Genomic DNA, 24,951 nt, shown 5'->3' with positions numbered 1-24,951 from the left:
GGGCAAATCGCTTAATCTTCCACATTGCCCCCAGGTACCATAGTTATATTCTGAGCTCACTGGGATAGATAGGGAAAAATACCTAAGGTACCTGATAACTATTCAGTGTAAACAGCTTACGATACAAGAAATTAAAACAAATTACCCCTAGAACCTTCAGGTAAATTACCAGATTTTACATACATTCAGCTACTCCTCCACTTTTAAATATTAACCCCCTTATGTATCTGTTCAATGCCCACATTGTTGTAAACAGTCTTTTAATAAATGAAACTCCTGAATCCCTCTTTCACCCTGTTTATTTACCTTGTGTAAATTGTAAGCTCTGTGATTCAGGGGCTGTGTCATATATTTCTGTACAGTTCAGTGTACCTGAAGAAGCTCTATAGGAATGATAAGCAGCAACAGTAGTAGAAATATGTCTTTTTTTTCTCTTGGGATTTCCAGTTCAGTTTTTATTTGCCTGCTTGTAATTCTTGGTCCTTTGGTTTTCTGTATTTGATGATCTATCTGTGATCTGCAAGTATGATTGAAATTCAGGGATTTTGCAACCCTGTAGCTCCTTTGCAGAGATCTATAACAGTCCAGCTGGTTCTGTTTTTCAAATTGGCATCTCATGATAGGAGGTGTCTTGGTGTTCAAGGACACAGCTGTCATGTTTTCACGGCTAAGAGTTGCTGCTGGTTTGATAAAAAGAGCAGCGATCCATGTAAAAGGACTCCCAAGCACGGCCAGCAGAGGGCACCATGTCACCACGAAAGCTACCAACTAACATCTCCAAAGCAGTTGCATATTTTCCACTGTAATAATAAAAAGGTTAGAATTTAAAGAGATCCATCCCTTAAAATTTCAAAAAAAGTCTTTTTTTTTTTTTTTTTGCCTGTCTGAAGGTAGGGTTACCAGATTTTCAGGAACGAAAATCTAGACCCATGACCCTGCACCTGCCCCGTTCCGCCTGAGTCACGCCCCGTTCTGTCCCCCAGCCCCGCCCCTCAACTTGTTCGCTTGTCAGGAGGGCTTCTGCGCGTGCGCTGGTGTGACATGATGACATCACATGCATGAGCGCATGACATCACCACGTCGCATCCGCACATGCGCAGACGCTGCCCCAATGTCGCTGGTAGCTTTTCAAAACCCGGACAAAGTGCTGGTAACCTTATCTGAAGGGCCTTCGCGCACGCTTGGGATAGATACATGGGGTCTCTCGGAGAGAGAAAGAGATAATGGTTACTGTGGATGGGCAGACTAGATGGGCCATGTGGCCTTTATCTGCCGCCATGTTTATTTATTTATTTCAGTATTTATATACCACTTATAATCTAAGTGGTTTAAATACAGGTACTCAAGCATTTGTCCCTATCTGTCCTGGTAGGCTCACACTCTGTCTGATGTACCTGGGGGGATTAAGTGACTTGCCCAGGGTCACAAGGAGTGGCATGGAATTTGAACCCACAACCTCAGGGTGCTGAGGCTGTGGCTCTAACCACTGCGCCACACACTCTATGTATAGTTTGAGTCTTTACTCATTGCTGCATTAAAAACCATTTGTGGATCTTGGAAGGACCCCTCAAAAGTTACCTATGGCAGATGGTGGAACCAGATTTGTTGGTGTCAGGTCAAAAGCGCGCCGGGACAAAGGCGCGCCCAGACAATTGAGCGCAGCGCGGAGGCGCGCGCCGCTCTAAATTACTGTTTTTAGGGCTCCGACGGGGGGGGCATGGGGGGAACCCCCCCACTTTACTTAATAGACATCGCGCTGCGTTGTGGGGGTGTGGGGGGTTGTAACCCCCCACATTTTACTGAAAACTTCACTTTTCCCTGTTTTTAGGGAAAAAGTTAAGTTTACAGTAAAATGTGGAGGGTTACAACCCCCCAAACCCCCCATAACGCCGGCGTGATGTCTATTAAGTAAAGTGGGGGGGTTCCCCCCCACGCCCCCCCGTCGGAGCCCTAAAAACAGTAATTTAGAGCGGCGCGCGCCTCCGCGCTGCGCTCAATTGTCCGGGGGCGCCTTTGTCTTTCGCGCCGTTGTCTATGAACCGATTTGTTTGCTCTACAGATATGAGCTTTATATTGCCAAAAAATCCAACTCTCTTATTTCTTTTAATAAGAAATGGCCGACCCTACAGTCACATGACCTAATGTCTATTCTAATTCTTTCGGTGATGTATGCATCTCTCATATCTGTTCACTGTTATTTGTTTATATTGTATTTTATTGGTGGTTTAAATAAGCTAAGACTTTAAAAAAAAATCTAAGCTGTCAGAAGTAATTGCTGCTTTGTATGGGGACAGGTAGCTTTTAGGGGGGAATGGGCGGGGACGGAGGAGATTCCTCGCAGGGTCGGGCAAGGACGGAGGAGATTCCTGGCGGGGTCGGGCGGGCTTTCTGTCCCCGCGCAACTCTCTAATTTGAATACTGCCAGAGATGGAGCCCGACGTACCGAGTCAGGCAGGTTGTTCCAGGCGAGCAGGGCAGCACGGCCGAAGGGACAGAGTTGGGAGTCGGCAGCAGAGGAGAAGGGAACAGATAAGAGAGACTTACCCCCTCGATCGGAGTTCCTGGGGTGGGATATAAGGAGAGATACTGAGGAGCCGTGGAGTGGATACATTTGTTGCTCAGTAAGAGAAGTTTGAGCTGCACGCGGAAGCGGAGAGGGAAGCGGTGAAGAGACCTGAGGAGAGGGGTTTCATGAGCATAATGACCTTGGCGGAATATGAGCCGTGCAGCAGAATTCAGAACTGAATGAAGGGGGGAAAGGTGGCTTAGCGGGAGACCTGCGAGGGGTGATGAGAGCGTGGATGAGGGTCTTTAAACTGCATCACCTTATGTTTAAATGATTTTTATTATTCCAGCAGTAAGAAGCAAATACAAACAGTAGTACCATTCAGGAAATAACATTTTCAACAATATAATCAGTTCCCCTCCCCCCCCCACACCCCCCCAAGAATCCATGGCCAGTCCAACAGTTGAGAGTGGGAATAAAATCTTAAAGATTCAAAAGTCTACTGCGAGCACGCGGTGTGAGGTCCTGCCAGAAGTGCTCCCACATCTGACAAAATTTGCGATCCGGGCCAAGAGTCAAGTCTCCGCACCATGTTGCGTGCATTAGGGATCTCCATTGTGCATATGACGGGGGATCACGGGAGAGCCAGTTGGTGAGGATGGCTTTTTTTCTGCATCACCTTATATTAAGGATAAAATACCCCTCTCCCTTTTCTGTCCCCATACACAAGTTACACTGTATCACTTTATATTAAGGATAAAATGTACACTTCCCTCACTGTCCCTCATACACAGGTTAGATTGCAAAACTTTGTATTAAAGATAAAACCTCCGCTCCCCACGCTCTCCTCCTTATGAAAGTCACGCCATTTCAATTTATATGAATAAGAAAATGTCTTGTTTCTTTCACAGATCCCCATGTCACCTCCTTTCTCGAGCCCCCTTGGAGGAGGGACATCCTTTGATTGTGACACCTTCATCAGATCAGAACGGACATCCCGACCACATTATAAGTTAGTCTGTGTCAGATCTACAGAGCTTTTGGACTGGGGACCTTTCAAAAGAGAGTCCTTGGGAACTTCTTAGCCCCCCCCCTACTGTGAGAGGCATCAGGTGGGGCTGTTGACCCTTGCAGGGAGATATGATCATCCTTCTGCCTCTCATCTTCCTCCTGCCTGCAGGTAATGGTAATCCTTCTCTTCTCTCAGACTATCGATGGCTCCTGGGTCGAGGGTGGTGGCTTAACTGAACTAAACTTTTAGAGAGGGAACCAGAGTCCTCTCGGTCTGGTCTATCCCTCCTTCTCCAGCTTGTCCACCATCTTCTCTCCTTGAATTTATTCTAGACAGTCTCTTCCCTTTCACACCCTCTTCCTTGTGTGATCTGTCCAACCTACTTCCTTATTATCTTCCTTCTCATCTTTCCTGCTGTCTCATCCTTCCACTTCCCCTTTCATTCTTTTCTTGCATTTTCTGTATTTGATGCTTGTCCTGTTATCTTTATAACTGTCTCTCCCGGTCTCTCATCCTTTCTTCTCTATACCTCTTTCACTCTCTCTTTCAGTCCTCCCTCTGCCAGTCCCCTTCTTTGTTTCTCTCTCCTTATGTCATCTTCTCCATGTCCCTCACTCTCTCCTCTCTCTTCCAGTGTCCAGTGTCCCTAAACCCCATTGGACAATACAGCAGCTCCCCCGAGTACTGAAGGTCGTGGAGGGGGACACGGTGGAGCTCCGATGCATCTTCTATGCCAGCAACGGCCAACTGCTGGCACACGTTGCCTTCTGCAAAGACCCAAAGATCCATGAGACCTGTTCCATCAACCAGAGCCATGTCTCCCAGAAAGAGCTCCCCAAAGACGGGCTTTCAGAAAACTCCACCGGGTTCTCCCTCCAGATCCGAAATGTGAGCGTCTGCGACAGTGGGTTCTACATCTGTCAAGTTGAGTTCTTTAAGGGACCCCTGCTCCGTGGGAACGGAACCACATTGCAAGTAGAAAGTAAGTTGCCAATCATCTCGGGATCTTGGTTCTGCAAAAGGGAGAGGGGTGGCCATGGAAATCATGTAACTACTCTGGGAAACTACCCTCCATATTGTGATGTCACTTCTGATACCATTACATCTTCATTTGATTCACTTATGAACTTACTAAGACTCTATACCTTGAGAAATCTACTCATAAAGTCACTAATGCTCTACAATCTTGTGCAGACTTGATGGGCTGTCGGCCCGTTTCTGCCGTCATACTCTATGTTTCTATGTTTCTAATCCACTCGAGAACTCACTAATACTCTTCATCCCGTGCAATGTTCTCATGAAGCTACTAATATTCTACTTTCTCGTGCAATCCACTCCTGAACTCACTAATCCTCTTCATCCTGTGCAATGTTCTCATGAAGCTACTAATATTCTACATTCTTGTGCAATTCACTTGTGAACTCACTAATATTCATCCCGTGCAATGTTCTCATGAAGCTACTAATATTCTACTTTCTCGTGCAATCCACTCCTGAACTCACTAATCCTCTGCATCCCGGGCAATTTTCTCATAAAGTTGTGCAATCCACTCGTGAAATCTACATGTGAAGTCACTAAATTCCTACATTCCTTTGCAATCAATCGGTGATAACGCATTCTGCCCCATGCCCAAAGATTTAACCGTATTACTCCCCCTTTTTCTTTGTTATCATTGGCTCCCTGCCCTCTTTAGGATTCAATCTAAAACCCTGACTTAAACTCATGAAGTACAGCACACCGGTAACTCACCGTTCCAGACCTCTCTAATTACACCATACTCATATACCCATCTTGAACTCTCAGATCCCACTCAAGCATGCCGCATGGTAATTCCTTCTGTCTTTCGAGCCTGCCTGGTGTCTCTAGATAAAGTGTCTTCTTTTGCACAGCTCTTTGGAACACACTGGCCCATAACCTCTACACTAAAGTCCTCAAGCAGGAAGTTTAGATCTTTCCCCAAGACCTACATTTTCAGGCAGGCTTTTGGAGGCGCTTCAGGAGCTGTGGGCTATTTCCCCTTTTTTCCCCCTGATCGTTTTGATTCTTTTGCCTTGCTCCTTCCTTTCGTTGGCCTGTCAGATGGCATTCCATTTTATCTTTATGTAAACCACTTTGATCTACAAGCCATGGAAGGAGACATATGAAGTTTCCACAAACGTAACACAAACGCTACTTCTCGGTGTATTATACTCAAGATCTCATTCCTATTCTACACCCTGTACAAACACTTGTGAACTCGCTAATACTCCTGCGAATTCTGCTACGTGGTCTCCGGGACTTGTGCCTAGGTCCCTGGCGGCTCACGGCGCATAGTGATGCCGAAACCCGGAAGTGGGTGGGTTTAGGGGGTGGCGCCATACTTCGGCGTCACTCTGCGCCACTGGCCGTGATTCCGCCAGGGCTCTGGGTACTGAAAATGTTGGCCTGTTAAGCCCTGGGTCCCTGCTCACCACGATTCTGGAAGCAGCACCTGTCTGTGATTGGCACACAGCAAGTTCCGCTTCCAGAATCAGCCGCTGATTCTCTGTTGCTCTCTCTCCTCTCTCTATATCAGTGTAATGCAACGGTAGAGGAGGAGAAGCGCCGGTGCTGGCTGCTGGCCTAAAGGATGTGCTTCTCGCAGCGAGAGACGTGTCCTGTAGGTAGTCAGCTGGCATCGGCGCCTCTCCTTCTCCAGCGCCTCACCTCTGGCGGTAATAGGCTCAGGTCCGTGGCTGCAGGGCATCCGGGCATGCACGGACATCGACACAATGACATCACGTGTGTGATGTCATCGCATTGACGTCTGCGCATGAACTTCAAAAAGATGGTAAATAAATCCTAATAAATACATAAAAATTTCTCCCTTAACTAAAACCTCTCTAGTAAACAAACTGAAGCCTATTTCTGTTGTGGCAGTAAAATCCGTAGGCAGGGATAATGACCTCAGGAGCACACTGGCAAAAGTCTGTCCCTGATTATGGTGTTTTCTCTCCCTCTCTCTATTTCCCCACTCGAAATCCTGCAGGGAGAGAAGAGCGGAAGGCCCCTGACCCTGACCTCTTCCACACTGTCCTGCAGATCACCCGGATCTGCCTCCTGGTGGTTCTCATCTGTCTTGCCTCATATCTCATCGTCATCTCCAGCAGGGACACACTGCACCCAACACGCCACAGATGCACCCGGGATGCCGCAGCCACCCACCACCCAAGGCAAGGGCCACGCTATCTTCAGACGTAAGAATATGCCAGGACGAGGCACTGAGAAAGGCCAAACACCAGGGATGGACAGGGAAGTGCTCAACAGATACATTCAGGAGATCATTTGGACTTAAGCGTCTGAATGAAGACCTGCGCCTTGAACGGACCTCATGTTTACGGATAATCTCTGATTCCCAACAGGGAGAAAACACTGTTCTCTGTCCCAGCTCGACTGGAAAGTAAAATTTATTTATTTAAAATTTATTTTAAAATTCTTGTATCCTGCTTACACCTAAGTAGTTCACATGAATACATACACAATTATCAAACAACCAAAAAGCGTCTGAGTTGTTACTGCTGCGACCAGCCCTAAAAACTGTGCTACTGTTTTGTAAAAAAAAAAAAAAAAAAAAGGGGGGGGAATTGTCTTCAAGACCTTCTTAAATTTCTGTATATAGAAACATAGAAAGATGACGGCAGAAAAGGGCCACAGCCCATCCTACTGACCCACCTCGTTAAGCCTGAGTGCTAATGACCTAGTTCCTTAACTCGACCCTCGTAGGGATCCCACTGGATGTCCCATTTATTATTAAAGTCTAGCACGCTGGTGGCCTTGATCACCTGCACCGGAAGTTTGTTCCAGTGATCTACCACCCTTTTTGTGAAGAAATACTTCCTGGTGTCACCACTAAATTTCCCTCCTCTGAGTTTGAGCGGGTGCCCCCTTGTGACCGAGGGACCCTTGGGAAAGAATATGTCGTTTTCCACCGAAGAGGTCCTATCAAATTGTTTCATAACAATGCGAAAGACGGAAGAAGGGGAGGGAACTTCTGCACCTGGATTCCGGAGGTGATTCTAGAACCACCCGTCGTCCTGTAGGCGCCTTGATGCCACGTGGCCGCTGGAAAGGCGTGAGCTCAATCCGAAAACACACAGACCAATAAAGGTTCCATTATAAAATCCTGTCGTAGCCCAGCATCTGCGCATGTCACGTTTATCTGACCGCAGTTACGGCAACCATAGACCTGGTATAACTGCAGCTGTGTAAATATGACGGGTGCCTGCAAATTCTCATAAGGGGGAGCCCCCCCCATTCATGTGTACGGCCCCCTTGCATTTAGATGTTTTGTCACTCATGCCCGATGGGAGTCGATATTCAAATCAATTTAAATGGGCAGAAATGACTCTTGGCTGGTTAAATCACCTGTCTGGGACCAGTCACTAATTTTCAGCTGTACTTAACTGGTTAATGCCTCTGAAAAACATTCAGTTAACATCAAACTTTAAATCGGCCATTTTGGGAGTGTTCCGGGTGCAGAGTTAGTTAGGCCCTGATTTTATTAATTTTATTAATAACAGTCTAGCTAAGGCAGAGGTCTCAAAGTCCCTCCTTGAGGGCCGCAATCCAGTCAGGTTTTCAGGATTTCCCCAATGAATATGCATGAGATCTATGTGCATGCACTGCTTTTAATGCCTATTCATTGGGGAAATCCTAAAAACCCGACTGGATTGCGGCCCTCAAAGAGGGACTTTGAGATCCTTGAGCTAAGGTAAGGAAGGGCAGGTCTTCTTTAAAAATCACACATTTGCAGATTATAGCCTGAGGTAAGGCTAGGTCTCCTTGAAATCATATACATGGTATATTAATTCTAGCCTGAGGTAATTGCAAATTTCCCTTAAAAATCACACATCAGTAGATTCTAGCCTAAAGTAAGACCAGGTCTCCTTTGAAACTACATATATGTAGATTCTAGCCTGAAGGAAGGGCAAATCTCCTTTAAAATCATACATTGGTTGGTTTTAGCTTGAGCACAAAAGCACAAATATGTTGATTCTAGACTGAGAAAACAGAATGTTTCATTTAAAATCACATGTATATTAATTCTTGGCTAAGGGCAGTTCTCCTTTTAAATCACATTTACATTGATTCTAGCCTGATTAAAGGAGAAGCCTGCTTTTAAATACACATAAAAATGCATTTAGGTTAACATTTGCCTCAAAAGGCGGCTCTGTTTGACCTCTTTTATCGCACCGGCTTTTAGGAGTTTGCAAAACTCTTGTGCAGCTATTGACTTATCCGGGTCAGCGTGACAGAGGCTGCTATGAAGGGCGGTACCTCGTATAAGAAATGCAAATAAATAAATAAGAAACAAGGTTTTGAATTTGCTGTGGAATGAAGGGGCAAGAGGGTCCATTGATAAATAGTGCAATCTATTGAGAAATAATGCTCACGGTTGAAGACTAGTGCATTCTATTGAGAAATAGTGCACATCGTTGACAAATAGTGCATTCTATTGAGAAATAGTGCTCGTCATTGACAAATAGTGCATTCTATTGAGAAATAATGCTCACGGTTGAAGACTAGTGCATTCTATTGAGAAATAGTGCACATCGTTGACAAATAGTGCATTCTATTGAGAAATAGTGCTCGTCATTGACAAATAGTGCATTCTATTGAGAAATAATGCTCACGGTTGAAGACTAGTGCATTCTATTGAGAAATAATGCTCACCGTTGACAAATAGTAAATCCCATTGAGAAATAGTGCACATCGTTGACAAATAGTGCATTCTATTGAGAAATAGTGCACATCATTGACAAATAGTGCATTCTATTGAGAAATAATGCTCACGGTTGAAGACTAGTGCATTCTATTGAGAAATAATGCTCACCGTTGACAAATAGTAAATCCCATTGAGAAATAGTGCACATCGTTGACAAATAGTGCATTCTATTGAGAAATAGTGCTCGTCATTGACAAATAGTGCATTCTATTGAGAAATAATGCTCACGGTTGAAGAATAGTGCATTCTATTGAGAAATAGTGCACATCATTGACAAATAGTGCATTCTATTGAGAAATAATGCTCACGGTTGAAGACTAGTGCATTCTATTGAGAAATAATGCTCACCGTTGACAAATAGTAAATCCCATTGAGAAATAGTGCACATCGTTGACAAATAGTGCATTCTATTGAGAAATAGTGCACATCATTGACAAATAGTGCATTCTATTGAGAAATAATGCTCACGGTTGAAGACTAGTGCATTCTATTGAGAAATAATGCTCACCGTTGACAAATAGTAAATCCCATTGAGAAATAGTGCACATCGTTGACAAATAGTGCATTCTATTGAGAAATAGTGCTCGTCATTGACAAATAGTGCATTCTATTGAGAAATAATGCTCACGGTTGAAGAATAGTGCATTCTATTGAGAAATAGTGCACATCATTGACAAATAGTGCATTCTATTGAGAAATAATGCTCACGGTTGAAGACTAGTGCATTCTATTGAGAAATAATGCTCACCGTTGACAAATAGTAAATCCCATTGAGAAATAGTGCACATCATTGACAAATAGTGCATTCTATTGAGAAATAGTGCTCGTCATTGACAAATAGTGCATTCTATTGAGAAATAATGCTCACGGTTGAAGAATAGTGCATTCTATTGAGAAATAGTGCACATCATTGACAAATAGTGCATTCTATTGAGAAATAATGCTCACGGTTGAAGACTAGTGCATTCTATTGAGAAATAATGCTCACCGTTGACAAATAGTAAATCCCATTGAGAAATAGTGCACATCGTTGACAAATAGTGCATTCTATTGAGAAATAGTGCACATCATTGACAAATAGTGCATTCTATTGAGAAATAATGCTCACGGTTGAAGACTAGTGCATTCTATTGAGAAATAATGCTCACCGTTGACAAATAGTAAATCCCATTGAGAAATAGTGCACATCGTTGACAAATAGTGCATTCTATTGAGAAATAGTGCTCGTCATTGACAAATAGTGCATTCTATTGAGAAATAATGCTCACGGTTGAAGAATAGTGCATTCTATTGAGAAATAGTGCACATCATTGACAAATAGTGCATTCTATTGAGAAATAATGCTCACGGTTGAAGACTAGTGCATTCTATTGAGAAATAATGCTCACCGTTGACAAATAGTAAATCCCATTGAGAAATAGTGCACATCGTTGACAAATAGTGCATTCTATTGAGAAATAGTGCACATCATTGACAAATAGTGCATTCTATTGAGAAATAATGCTCACGGTTGAAGACTAGTGCATTCTATTGAGAAATAATGCTCACCGTTGACAAATAGTAAATCCCATTGAGAAATAGTGCACATCGTTGACAAATAGTGCATTCTATTGAGAAATAGTGCTCGTCATTGACAAATAGTGCATTCTATTGAGAAATAATGCTCACGGTTGAAGAATAGTGCATTCTATTGAGAAATAGTGCACATCATTGACAAATAGTGCATTCTATTGAGAAATAGTGCTCGTCATTGACAAATAGTGCATTCTATTGAGAAATAATGCTCACGGTTGAAGAATAGTGCATTCTATTGAGAAATAGTGCACATCATTGACAAATAGTGCATTCTATTGAGAAATAGTGCTCGTCATTGACAAATAGTGCATTCTATTGAGAAATAATGCTCACGGTTGAAGAATAGTGCATTCTATTGAGAAATAGTGCACATCATTGACAAATAGTGCATTCTATTGAGAAATAATGCTCACGATTGAAGAATAGTGCACACTATTGACAATACAACTCCACAATATTTTTTTGAAAAGAAAACCAATCTGAAAATGAATAGGAAAATGCTTCCCCCGTACCCATATAATTGAATGCTATAATCTCAGGCATAGGTAGGGGGAGGGAGGTATTGACAAGACACCTTCCGGTTGCAGCTGTGTGCTGTATAGATTAGGAGCACACTCAGACTCTTTCACGGGTGGGGAGGCAGATTACATGAGGTATTTACATAGTGAGGCTATTCATGGCCCAGATGATCCGCAAACCCATCGCTCTCAGAACGGGAGCTTGTACTGAAACATTTGCGGGATGGTGAGGGGAGATAGGGGAAATCTGAGGACAGAGGTAGGGTTCCGGTGCCTCCTGCAGCTTTGTGTGGGTCCCACCTCTAGGTACTCAGCTGCCTCTACAGCTACCTACCCTCTGGCCTACGGCCATCACCTCTGTGCCTCCTGGGCCTGGTACTGCTGATAAATCTCTGTACCTCTTGGATCTTCCACAGTTACGGCCCCCGCGTCTTCCCCAGGCTTGCCATCCCTTCAGTGCCATAGTGAGGCTTTTATCCATAGGTGGGCCCCCATCCTTTCGAAAGGGGCCTGTTACAGAGCTGCCAAAGGACTACAAGTTTTGAGAGCAAGATTTCAAGGCATGTCCCAGTCCCTCCCCACTCTGCCAAACCCCACCCTGCCTCCAGCCACTTCACCTGCTGGCGCAGCCGGAAGGATCCTACAACTTGTGCAGCTCAAATCCGGGTGTTAGTTGGAAATTTGGGTGACCAGTGTTCTAGAATCCAGGGATAGAAACATAGAAAGATGACGGCAGAAAAGGGCCACAGCCCATTAAGTCTGCCCACTCTATTGACCCACCCCATTGAGTCTGAGTGCTAGTGACCTAGTTCCTTAACTTGACCCTCGTAGGGATCCCACGTGGATGTCCCATTTATTCTTAAAATCGAGCACGCTGGTGGCCTTGATCACCTGCACCGGAAGTTTGTTCCAGTGATCTACCACCCTTTCCGTGAAGAAATACTTCCTGGTGTCACCACTAAATTTCCCCCCTCTGAGTTTGAGCGGGTGCCCCCTTGTGACCGAGGGTCCCTTGGGAAAGAATATATCGTTTTCCACCTCGACACGACCAGTGACGTACTTAAATGTCTCAATCAGGTCACCCCTTTCTCTGTGGCAGTGGTGGGATTAGAACCTGGAGCTGCGGGTATCAAGCTCTGTGCAATAGGCTGTTACACAAGGAGAGGCCAGGGCAGGGATAAATGTCTTTGAATTCCCCTGGTAGCAGCCAGTAAGGTGTCTGGGTGCTAGGGAGGGGGCAGTGCCTTCCTCGTGTGGTCTATCCCTGGTCTAAAATAGAGGCCCCCCACCCTCTGTCCATCACTTTAAGCCTGCAGATTGGTGTGGCATTCACTTTGCGTCCCTTCCCCCCCCCAGGCGGGGGCCTTTCGGAGGTCTGAAATAGGCACTGTCCTCACGTCCTGCTGCTCTGTACCACATCCTCTATCTGGGTCTGAGGGCAACAGGAAATGCAGAGGTGGTCCTGGAAAAAAATGCCCCTCCAAATCGGTAGAAACATCTCACTTAAAGGAAAAAGACCTAAAAATTCATCAAGTGACCTAGTTTCTGAAGGGAGTTACTTTTTTTTTTTTCTTTTTCTTTGCAGCACAGAGTGGGCCAGTTCAGATAACTTTTACACAGGAACTCGTTCACACGTTTCTCATCAAATTCACTGCCAACGATAACCACATCCCTGCAGAGCATGTAAACTTAAGAAAAATTGCCATTCTCCTGCTCACCATGACGTTTTTCAATTTCCCAACCTCTTTCTTCCCTTCCAAGCCTCTAAAACTATAGCCCCCCCATAGAGATTGTGCTCCCGTCCTCCCTGTGTGACAGCCTGATGCTGAAAGCACACAGCTGTGACACCTGGAAATCCAGGTTCTAATCCCACCACCGCCACAATCTTTCCCTGCGTCACGGCCAATTGCGTGAGCTTGACACCCGCAGCTCCAGGTTCTAATCCCATCACTGCCCTGGCCTCTCCTTGTGTAACAGCCTATGCACAGAGCTTGGCACCCGCAGCTACAGGTTCTAATCCCATCACTGCCCCGGCCTCTCCTTGTGTAACAATCTATTGCACGGAGCTTGACACCCGCAGCTCCAGGTTCTAATCCCATCACTGCCCTGGCCTCTCCTTGTGTAACAGCCTATTGCACAGAGCTTGGCACCCGCAGCTCCAGGTTCTAATCCCACCACTGCCACAGCCTCTCTTTGTGTCACAGCCAATTGCGTGAGCTTGACACCTGCGGCTCCAGGTTCTAATCCCACCACTGCCACAGCCTCACCTTGTGTCACAGCCAATTGCGTGAGCTTGACACCTGCAGCTCCAGGTTCTAATCCCACCACTGCCACAGCCTCTCCTTGTGTCATAGCCAATTGCGTGAGCTTGACACCCGCAGCTCCAGGTTCTAATCCCATCACTGCCACTGAATGACAACCTGATGCTGAGGATGCAGAATCTAAAACACCAGCAAACCCAGGCTCCGATCCCTTATCTGTCAGTATTTATCACTATGTGAAAGCTATGTCCCAGCAATGTATAATCACTCTTTTAGAATGTTTATTTTCTCTTGAAATACTGTGTTTCATAATATATCTATTTGGTTGACCTTCTTAAGCTTTGCAATACTATCGTGTTGAGTTCCACCACTTTAGAGAATTATTTTAAAGGGAAATGTCACAGTTCCTGGGGGGAAGGGGGGAGCCATAGTCATGGCATAGGGCACCCTCTGGTGGCTGGACTTAGATCCTATGGTACAGGATTCTGGAAAGAGTTTTGATGTGTGGCTCCTTCTTGAGAATGACATGGGGATGGGGGCAGAGCCCATAGAGACAGGGTCAGAACCCGCAGGGATGAGGAGGGGGACAGGGACAGAGTCTGCACAGCAACAGCGACCAACTTTGTCCCTGTGTCATTCTGTAAAATCGTCAGACTGGTATCAATATGTAAAAACTTAACACATCTTGGGCAACTGAATTCAATGATTAAAAAAAACTGCAGGAGCTGTTAAACGACATCATTTGTGTCTTGCCTGCCATCTGCAATGGCCTTCCATCATGTGCCCAGCTGCTCATGCGTCTTACTGTTACTGCAACAGATTCATCCATCGTTGCTGGCGTCAAGGAACATTTCCAACATTTAATAGACACTTCCCAGTCTAGGTTCTCTTCTACATCCATGTCTGAAAGACAATACAATTGTACCTTTCCAGATAATGGAAAACATAGGCAACTGAATCTTTGGGAAGGTTGCACCAAAACCAGATAGCAATGGAAGGCTCTATTTGTGATTTATAAACAGTTGTAGAGAATATTGTCCCTTTTTAGACTTTAATACAGCGCGTCACAAACTTTTTAAGCTGCTGGCACACTAATCTCGGGGCTGGGGCTGGAGGACACCCAGAAATGTGTGGATCTCGACTCGATAATGGAACCCTGTATCTGAACCAGGCTAAAGAAACCTCAATGAATGAACATTCAAAACCATAGAACAGGTTTCTAAACCAACTTAAAGGTTGTTATTCAGTTGAGAGAGAGGGTCTCAGTAATCCTGCAACGTTCAATGATTGAACGCCAAGGAGGTAATGCAGGTAGGATTTTCTTTCATCGACCCTATGCTCTCACTCATCATTTAAAGCATATCAATTGAAATTGAAATCAGCATTCAATGACTAGATAAATACACTTCTCCCTCGTTATTCGCGGGGGATACGGGCAGAGCCGGACCGCGAAGGCGAAAAACCGCGATTATCCGGCTCTGACCCACCCCCACCTCCCTGCCGCCTTCCCGGCCTTACCTGATGGTCTAGAGGGCTTTCGGGGCAGGAGCGATGTTCCTACGCTCCTGCCCCGTGCAGATCGCCATGAGGAAATGGCTGCTGGGAGTTCCCGTAGTCTCTCGAAACTACGTCGGGAACTCCCTACAGCCATTTCCTCATGGCGATCTGCACGGGGCAGGAGCGTAGGAAGATCGCTCCTGCCCCGAAAGCCCGCTAGACCACCAGGTAAGGCCGGGAAGGCGGCAGGGAGGTAAAAAATATGTTTTTTTTAAATTTTCCCCCTCCCCAGAAAAAAATCGCGATTATGTGAAATCGCGAGTGCAGAAACCACGAATGGGGAGGGGGAAGTGTAAATGAAGCACTTCTCTTTGACTCTATAGAAAAAGTGCTTCTATGCGGCTGATTTTCAGAGCGATATCATCAATCGCCCATGCAGTAATGACCCGCAGTAATGACCACGTTGACCGCATGTGCGGATGTCCTCCGGTCGCAGACCTGAGCATCCTATTACCGTGGGGGAGGGGCTGCAGAAGGAGAGGTGAGGAGAAGAAGCAGATTCGCCAGCGAGGAGGAGAGGCGCAGGTGCTGGCTGACTGACTACAAGATTGCCTCTCACCGTGAGAGGCGCGTCCTGGAAACAGTCAGCCGGTGCCGGCGTCTCTCCTTGCTGGCATCTCGGGGCCTACCTGGAATCCTCCGGGGCACACAGTTTGCGATACGTTGCTTTACTCAAAAGATTTAAATGTAAAATAAGCGTTCAAGGCTTGTGCAGATGAGAACCGAGTCCACAGAGACTGGGATAGAGGTCACAGGGATGGGGACAGAGTCCGAGTGGATGGGGCGAGAATGGAGACAGAGCCTGCAGGGATGGGTACAAACGGTGTCCCTGTATTATTCTCTACTCATCACCTTAACGTTGTTCCTGCAGTGCCCAGTGTAGGAACAATGGAAGGGTGGATCTATTCAATAAAGTCCCCAGGCAGATGGAAATGGAAGCTCATGGCACTAGATTCCCTGTGGTAATTTATAAGAATAGCCTTACTGGGTCAGACCAATGGTCCATCAAGCCCAGTAGCTCGTTCTCACAGTGGCCAATCCAGGTCCCTAGTACACAAGGAGTAGCAATATTCCATGCTACTGATCCAGGACAAGCAGTGGCTTCCCCCATGTCTTTCTCAATAACAGACTATGGACTTTTCCTCCAGGAACTTGTCCAAACCTTTCTTAAAACCAGCTATACTATCCGCTCTTACCACATTCTCTGGCAACGCGTTCCAGAGCTTAATTATTCTCTGAGTGAGAAAATATTGAACTAGAACTAGGAGAATAGAGGAAATAACTAGGCCAACTGAGAGAAAGGCAATAAATCTCAGAGTTTTCATTTGCTTCAGTGGTCTGAATCGCACTTGGAGATGTGTGTTTGTTTTCCAAGCAGAGATGTTCCATTTGCTGTCTGAACTTTACTCCTTCAGATATGGGTTTGTACCAAGAGCTTGTAAACCCTAATTTCTAGATATTAAAAGCCTCCTTCTCCAAACCTCACCCTTTGCCTGTCTACTGTATGCTGTACTCATGCCTGTATAGGGTGGAGGGCAGGGGTCCAGGTTGGAGATGCTACTCATGCCAGTGAAGGGAAGCCATGTGCATGGCAAGACAGTGACCAGGTCAGTCCCCCCTCCCCCCACTGACTCAACCTAATATGCCTGAGCCAATGGGGGATTAAGTGACTTGCCCAGGGCCACAATGAGCAATATGGGATTTGAACCTACAACTTCAGGGTACTGAGGCTGTCGTTCTCTAAATCAGTACAACTGCACTTCCCAGGTTCCCATCTTGAGCATCTACACAGAAAGAAGTATTTATAAACTTTTAGAGGGAACATATCAGTGTGGGCTACTGTTAAAATGGGTTATTTTACCACTAACTTAAGCTAGTTTAGCACATCTCAATAAGCAATAATACTTAGTTACTGGTTTTAACAGTAAGATAATCTGTCTTAATGGGAGCCCACATTGATAATGTTCCTCCTAAAATTTATTTAAAAAAACAAAAGAAAGAAAGCAGACCAGCAAAAGGCAGAAGAGTTGAGAGAATTTAGATTTTGTTTGAGCAACTCAGATTTAAAATTGTTCTTTTTCTTAGCACTGATCATTTCTAAAGCTTCAGGAAACATAGAAGGCCAAGGACAAAGCAAAAGAAAAGGTAGAAAGCGGAAGGAGCTAAAATAGTAGATACGGGAAGTGAAAATGAGAAGTAAGTCCCAGGAGGGCATAAAATATAAGAGACACGTGTACCTGAACCCTGGCACCTAACTTCTTTCATCATGACTAAAATGAACAATTACCATTTGGTCTGAGCAGGGACTGCAGCCACACAAGGCATGGAGGGGTGGCCTAGTGATGAGAGCTGCTTCCTCAGCACTTTGAGGTTTCAGGTTCAAACCTAGTGTTGCTCCTTGTGACCCTGGGCAAGTCACCTAACCCTCCATTCCCAAAGTGACTGAAGGTCTGTGTTAAAACTGGGGATGGATACTTTGAGCATTCACAGTGACTGTGAATTTCTGACACACTCTTAATTGCATCGTTTGATGACATTATTTGACTGTGTTTTAGCTCAAACTTTTTTTTAATGCACAAAACTTGCTTGGTAGAAATGCTAAAATGTTAGTAACATCAACGTAGCTTAAGATAATTAATAGTTGTTTAATAGTAAGAGTATGATGAGTAAATAAGTTCAAAAAATTTCTCATTGAAATTCAAAGTGGTTGCTGAGAAAAAGGCAAACAAACTCTCGGGGATTACTTTTTTTATTTTATTTTTGCCTCATTCTGTGCAGCTCCTTGGGATTGCTGCACCCAAAAATACATCACTCTGTACTTCTTTATCTTAAAGTTTATCTATCAAGTATTTGAGCAGTTCTCTAATTTTTCTAGATCACGTCCCATTTTGTCTTTGCTCTCAAGGGTGTCCATTTTGTAAAAGATCTTCATTTGAAGCACAATAAGAGAGAGTTGTCCTAAAGCCGTGGTCTCCAACTCAAACCCTCTGCAGGGTCACATTTTGGATTTGTAGGTACTTGGAGGGCCTCAGAGAAAAAAAGAGTTAATGTCTTATTAAAGAAATTTTGCATAAGGTAAAACTCTTTATAGTTTATATAAATCTTTCCTTTGGGCTAAGTCTTAATAATAATATTGTCATTTATAGCTAAAGAGACATACGATCAAGAAACTGTTTTATTCTACTTTTGTGATTATGACAAACATACTGAGGGCCTCAAAATAGTACCTGGCAGGCCGCGAGTTGAGACCACTGAGTTAAGGGGAACGGTTCATCTGCTGGCTGGGTTGGAGGGCAGAGGGGAGAACAGGACAATCAAGCCATTGTGACATCACTGATGAGGTTGGCTCTTATTGGTGGAATGAGGCATTATGACATCACAAGCTCAGCTCTGCTTCCCAAAGACAAACAGGATGTCATGGTTACAGTTAAGCCACTGGTCTCCAACTCAAAGCCTTTGCAGGGCCACATTTTGGATTTGTAGGTACTTGGAGGGCCTCAGAAAAAATAGTTAATGTCTTATTAAAGAAATTTTGCATAAGGTAAAACTCTTTATAGTTTATATAAATCTTTCCTTTGGGCTAAGTCTTAATAATAATATTGTAATTTATAGCTAAAGAGACATGTAATAAAGAAACTGTTTTATTTTACTTTTGTGATTATGCTAAACATACCGAGGGCCTCAAAATAGTACCTGGCGGGCCGCAAGTGGCCCCCCAGGCTGCGGGTTTGAGACCACCTATCCTAAAGTTATCTGTATGCAATTTTACTTGTAATTTTTTTTAAAGAGTTGATAACCAAATTTTTGGTCTAGGGGGATGCAAAAACAGAAGCAGAAACTTCCTGAAACAACGTGGTCGGATGTTGTTACGAAGGGCAGAGGCAGAGATGATCTCAGGCAAGAAAATTTATGGGGAAGTCGAAACGACACCCTCCTCTCTCTAAACCTTCGGCGCAGTTCTGGGACCAGCTGTAGCTGTTCAGCGAGAACCTGGCAATCCAGCAGGTGACATGGCATTAATTATAGAATATTAGACTACTCACAGCCAATATCAATATGTTAATGGCCAGTATGTGTGTGTGTGGTCGGGGGGGAAGGGGGATTATGTGTGCGTTTGAGAGAGAAAAGTTTGTACTGCTATACTTGCTCTGTGGCTGAACAGTGCGTGTGGGTGTTTGTGGGTGTTTTTGTGTAATGTGTTTGTGTGTGTGTGAAGCTTGCGCTCTTGCTACCATTGCTGTACCATTTGTGGGGCAGTTAATTTATTTATAGCACAGTATTAATATACCACTTATAGCCTAAGTGGTTTGCCTTCAGGTACTCAAGCATTTTTCCCTATCTGTCCCGCTGTGCTCACACTCTACCCAGTAGCGTAGCAAGGGTAGAAGGTGCTCCTGCCCCCTGTCCTTCTTTAACTTCCCTGGTGCAAGCAGCATTTCCAACTTGCTGCTCGCTCTGGCCTCAGCTCTCCCTCTGATGTCACTTCCTGGTCCCCTAGCCAGGAAGTGACATCAGAGAGTAGCGCTGAGGCCAGTGAGAGCAGTAGATTGGTGATGCTGCTTATGCCGGTGAAGAGCTAGAAGTATGGGAGGTGGGAAGGGAAGGGTTGCACATGGCGGGAAGGAGCAGGGGGGGCGGGGGGGGGGAGGCAGAGATAAGGAGAGGTACTGGTACCGCCACTAAGACAATGCCTGCCCCACCCCCACCCTTCCTTACTATGCCACTGACCCTACCTAATGTCCCTGGGACAATGGAGGATTAAGTGAGTTGCCCAGGGTCACAAAGAGCAGCGTGGGATTTGAATCCACAACCTCAGGGTGCTGAGGCTGTAGATGTAACCACTGAGCCACCCATACCTTTTCCAGAAGATAGGGATAGTATGCCGAAACATAGGTTCATCCATCCCTGCTCCCGAGCACACTGCAAAAGATGCCAATCACAGCCCCTCGACTCCTTCATGGTTTCCATGGTGGGGCAGTTGTGTGTTTGTCTGAGCGATGCTGCCTATACTATGCTTGTTCTGTGGTGGGGCAGTGCGGGGGGGGGGAGGGGGGCCTCTGTGCATAGGAGCCAGAGAGAAAGAGAGAGGGAAGCTTGCACTGCCACTTTCTCCATCACCAGCAGTAAATTCATTTTGTACAAACTTAATAATGCTAAACTTATGGCATGTTCCTAATTATGCATCGCTATAAATATTGATTTGATGAAGCGAGAGCTGGGAAGCACAAGGGCTGACTCAGCTTTTCCTTCCAAGCTGGAGCCAGATGCAGTTTTAATTGAAGGCAAGTTCCTTAATTCATAAAGCGTAACTAAGAATAATTTCCCTTCCTTTCTCCAGTCGCTGCAAACTACCTGAGGCCTAGATCCAGTCAGCTAACGGGTAGCTGACCACACTCCCCCCAGCCCAGGGCTGACCTTGTGAGCCCCAGAATGTCAGGTAAGAGTTCAAACAGGACCCAGGAAACATATTCCAAGCTGACAATTTGTCTTTAAAAGGGCACAATATAAGCCCATTCCTAGTGGCTCCATGCCAGGTGCTGCCTAGTGCCACATGAAGTACCTGAGTTCAATCCCCAGGTGAGGTCTTCTGCATCTCAGGGAAGACCAGGACACAGAGAGTCCTGATCACGCAACAGTGGCAACTAGTGGCTGGATTTAGGACCCACATTTTGTCCAGCCTCTCTTCTTCTTCCTCTCTTCACCCCCCACCCCCCCCCCCCCAATGGGTCCAGTATTTCTCTTTCTCTCTCTTCCCTCCATCTTTTACAATATAGTATCTTTCTTTCTCTCTCTCTTTCTCTGTCTCTCTTTTTCTCTTTGTCCTTTCCCTTCCCTCCATTCCTCCAAGTCCAGAATTTCTCCCTCCCTCTCCTCCCATGGGAAAAGCTGGATATTGGGAGGGACAGAGACATATATGGATGATGTTGGGAATGGATGGAAGATAGGGACAGGGACACAGAGGGAAGATGCTGGGAAGGGAGGGATCAGGGTTGGATTAGGCAGTTGCCTAGGGCAACAGCTTCTGGGGCAGCAATGAGCAGTTGCAGTCAGAGCAAAACATTAGATCTGGTTAGCCACAGAACTCAAGGAACCATAAGGGCATATGCTATCTGCAGAATGGGTAGTTTTCAAATAGCCCAAGTTAGTGCCGTTATGTTTGAAGTAATCAAGATTGTTCAGGGGAAGGAAGTGGAGGGCAGCAAAGGACTTCCAAGTTATTGGAGGGGGCGCAAGATTGAAAGTTTGCCTTGAGCATCTTATTACTACTACTACGCTGTACATTTTAACATACAGTAGACAGTCCCTGCTCAGAAGAGCTTACAATCTAATTTAGACAGGACATTTCAGGGTTGCGGAGGTTATAGTGGGTCTAGGTATCTGACAGCAGTGAGGGGGAGTTTAAGAGTTGAAAGCAGTTTCAAAAAAAGTGGGCCTTTGAACACTGCCAGGGACATATTGATTCAGGCATACGGCGCCGCAAGAAAGAAGGGACGGAGTCTGGAGTTGGCAGTGGAAGAGAAGGGAACAGATAAGAGGGGCTTGCCCGATGAGCGGAGATCACGGGGGGAGCATAGGAGGAGATGAGTGAGGAGAGATATTCGGGGGGGCTTCAGAGTGAACGCACTTGTAGGTCGGCAAGAGAAGTTTAAACTGTATTCTGAAACGGACGGGGAGCCAATGAAGCGACTTGAGGAGAGGGGTAACGTGAGAATAGCGTCTCTCACGGAATATGAGTCACGCAGCAGCATTTTGAACGGATTGAAGAGGCGAGAGACGGGCGTGCGGGAGGCCCGAGAGAAGTACGTTGCAGTAGTCTAAGCGTGAGGTGATGAGAGCGTGGACAAGGGTTTTGGTCGTGTGTTCAGAGAGCCGAGGACAGGATTTGGCGGTTTGTTGGATCTGAGCAGAGAAGGAGAGAGAGGAGTCAAAGATCACTAGGGGAATTTAAGCCACAGAGGGAAGATGAATAGTGGACACAGAGAGAGGAGAAATGTCAAATGGACAGGAGACCCTGTCAAGAAAGCTAAGAGAAGACAGAGGAAAGCAGAAACCAGAGACTGAGACCAATTTGCATAAAAATAAAATGATCAAACAAGCTAGAAAGAAGTTATATCTTCTGTTTAGAGATTAAAATATGTCAGTTTTTGGAATGTACATCTTGCCATGGCTGTAGAGCCCAGGGAAGAAATCTGAGAGAACCCCCCTCAAAGCCCGTTACCAGGCTTTGTCAACTTCCAGCAAGCTTGGGGGTCCTCTCTGGCCTGGGAACCAAGGACAGTTGCCTTGGTCGAACCCCTCCCCCCCTTCCCAACACCATTCTTGCCCTCTGCTATCTTTATATTTTGCACAGTACGAGGGAGCAATGCATTTCTTTCTATTTCTCTGGAGTCGTGCTGCCCGCTAGGTCTGGCCTCTCGGACGTTCAGTTTAATTTCTATCTGTATATCTCTGTTTCTAGTTTTGTGGTCACTCATTCTGTATTTGGTATCTGTGATCTGTGTATGTGACCGAAGCCAGGTATTCCATTAGCATGAATTATCTGTAAAGCAATCTGTCATCATTTAGCGTATTCGATTTTCCCAATAGACGTGCTGATGTTCTGTGGCCCACTGTAATATGTAGGGTGCTGCCTTTTCTAGGCGGGATCCTGGTTTTGAAAGTTAGGGCTGGAATGGTAGATTTGCTCTGGGTCCTGGGTGACTTTTTAGGGGAGCGTTTTTTTGTTATGCTTATTAAAAGTTTTCTTTTTCTTTTTTTTTCTTTTTTAATTTATAACATTTTATTGAAGGAAATAATTAAATATAATATAATACAAATAGATTTCATTTCATATAGATTCACAATTATAATATTTACATACATATTTCTATTATTCCTTCAAAATATATTTCCATATGACCCAATCAACCCCCTACTACCCCACCTCCCTTTCCCCCTCCCTTTTTCCCTCCTATTCATATTGTATTGGAGTAATTAATAAAACTATAATATAAAATGAAATTTATCATTCCTTCAATATACATTTCAATATGACCAATTTCTTCCTACCCCTACACCCCCCCAATTCCCCCCCCCCTTTTGAATGCAAGACGACACATATTACCAGGTATTACGAAGTTATAAATGTTTCCAAAGCTTCAATGTAAAATATTAACAATCATACTTCGTGCTCTAGAAAAAAAAAAAAAAAGTTTTAACTGCACTTCGGTTTATCAGCAGCGCGGTGTACAAAGTATTAAAAAAAGGGGAAAAAAAGATTAAAAAATTAGATCTTATGAATCTAAATAATCTGAATTAAAAAGAGAACTAATTATGTTTAAAATTTGTTTAAATAGTTGGCAAATAACAAGACCCCCCCATTCACCAGTCTTCTGAATTTTACATAGAAAAGCTCGGAGCGAACCATAACTGGGCGTGAGTTCCAGACGAAAAGGGAACAAAGGCGCCGAGCCTCGAGGCTAAGCAGAACAAACGAAACGAGGCACCGGAGATGTCAAACCCAACCTGTGGCCACTAATCCTTTATTTGCAGTTTGTGCCAAAGTATTAGAACGAGTCTTTAAAAAATTGCTACAAGTAAATCCCAAATGACAAAGTCAAAAGACCAAAAGTCATTTGGGATTATAAATGGAGACAGCCCAACCTACCTAAACAACCGCCTCATCCAAACCACCTTTACCAGGCATAGAAAAATACACACCCCATTCACTTACCCCCCAATCAAAGAAGTAAAAAGGAAAAAACTATACAACGGACTACTGACCACTCAGGCAGCGAAGATAGACAACCAAGTCTCCAACCTATTGACAACAACCCCAGACTACAAGATGTTCAAAAAGGAAATAAAAACTATACTCTTCAAGAAATCCCTTAATAAAGCTTAATACCATGATAAAGCTTAACCCCCCTCTTACCATCCCCTCCCTAACCCCAGATCCTACTTTTCTCTCTCTTGGAAACCTTCTCTGATCTAACGTTGTAACCCTTCTTCCATAACTCTTTTTGTAATCCGCTTTGAACCGAAAGGTAATGGCGGAATAGAAATCTGTAATGTAATGTAATTTTTAAAGACTCATTCTAACACTTTGGCACAAACTGCAAATAAAGGATTAGTGGCCACAGGTTGGGTTTGACATCTCCGGTGCCTCGTTTCGTTTGGTCGTGAGTGCCATAAGCCAGGAACAGCTACAAAAGAGGCAGACTTTTGCGTAGATGCCAAACGAACCAGATGAGCGATCAGTGAGGTCAAACTACAATTCGAAATGTCTTTGTGTGGTGAATTTTACTCTACACCCTTTGTTGGTGGAGGATGGGGTAGGATTACCAGATTTCATGAAAAAAAAAAAGAGAAAAAAGGAGAGGATGTGTGGCCCCGCACCATTCCAGCCTAGTACCGCCCCATTCCGCCCACAGCTCCACCCCATTCTGCCCACCCACCCCCGCTCCTGGCCCCACACAAACCTCATCTCTTCAGGGCCACGTCCGGAGGGTGCCCACGCATGCGCAGATGCCCTCCAGACGTGGCCCCAAACTCGATGCTTTTCAGAACCCGGACAAACTGCCGGGTTTTCAAAACCCATCCAGACGCCTGGACAGTCCTCTAAAAAGGGGACATCAGGCAACCCTAGGATGGGGGATTTAGTGGCTGAAATATTTGTTTGCCTTTAATCGTATAATCAGGAAGCATATGTGTGTTGGCGGACTGTGGCGTAACGGGAACCAGAACGTTAACCTCTTGTAGTTCCCCTACCTCCAGGCTTTGGTGAGGCCTGCTGGTAC

The sequence above is a fragment of the Geotrypetes seraphini genome, chromosome 12 (genome assembly GCF_902459505.1).
Source record: "Geotrypetes seraphini chromosome 12, aGeoSer1.1, whole genome shotgun sequence".
NCBI lineage: Eukaryota > Metazoa > Chordata > Amphibia > Gymnophiona > Dermophiidae > Geotrypetes > Geotrypetes seraphini.
This window is presented reverse-complemented; position numbering follows the sequence as displayed.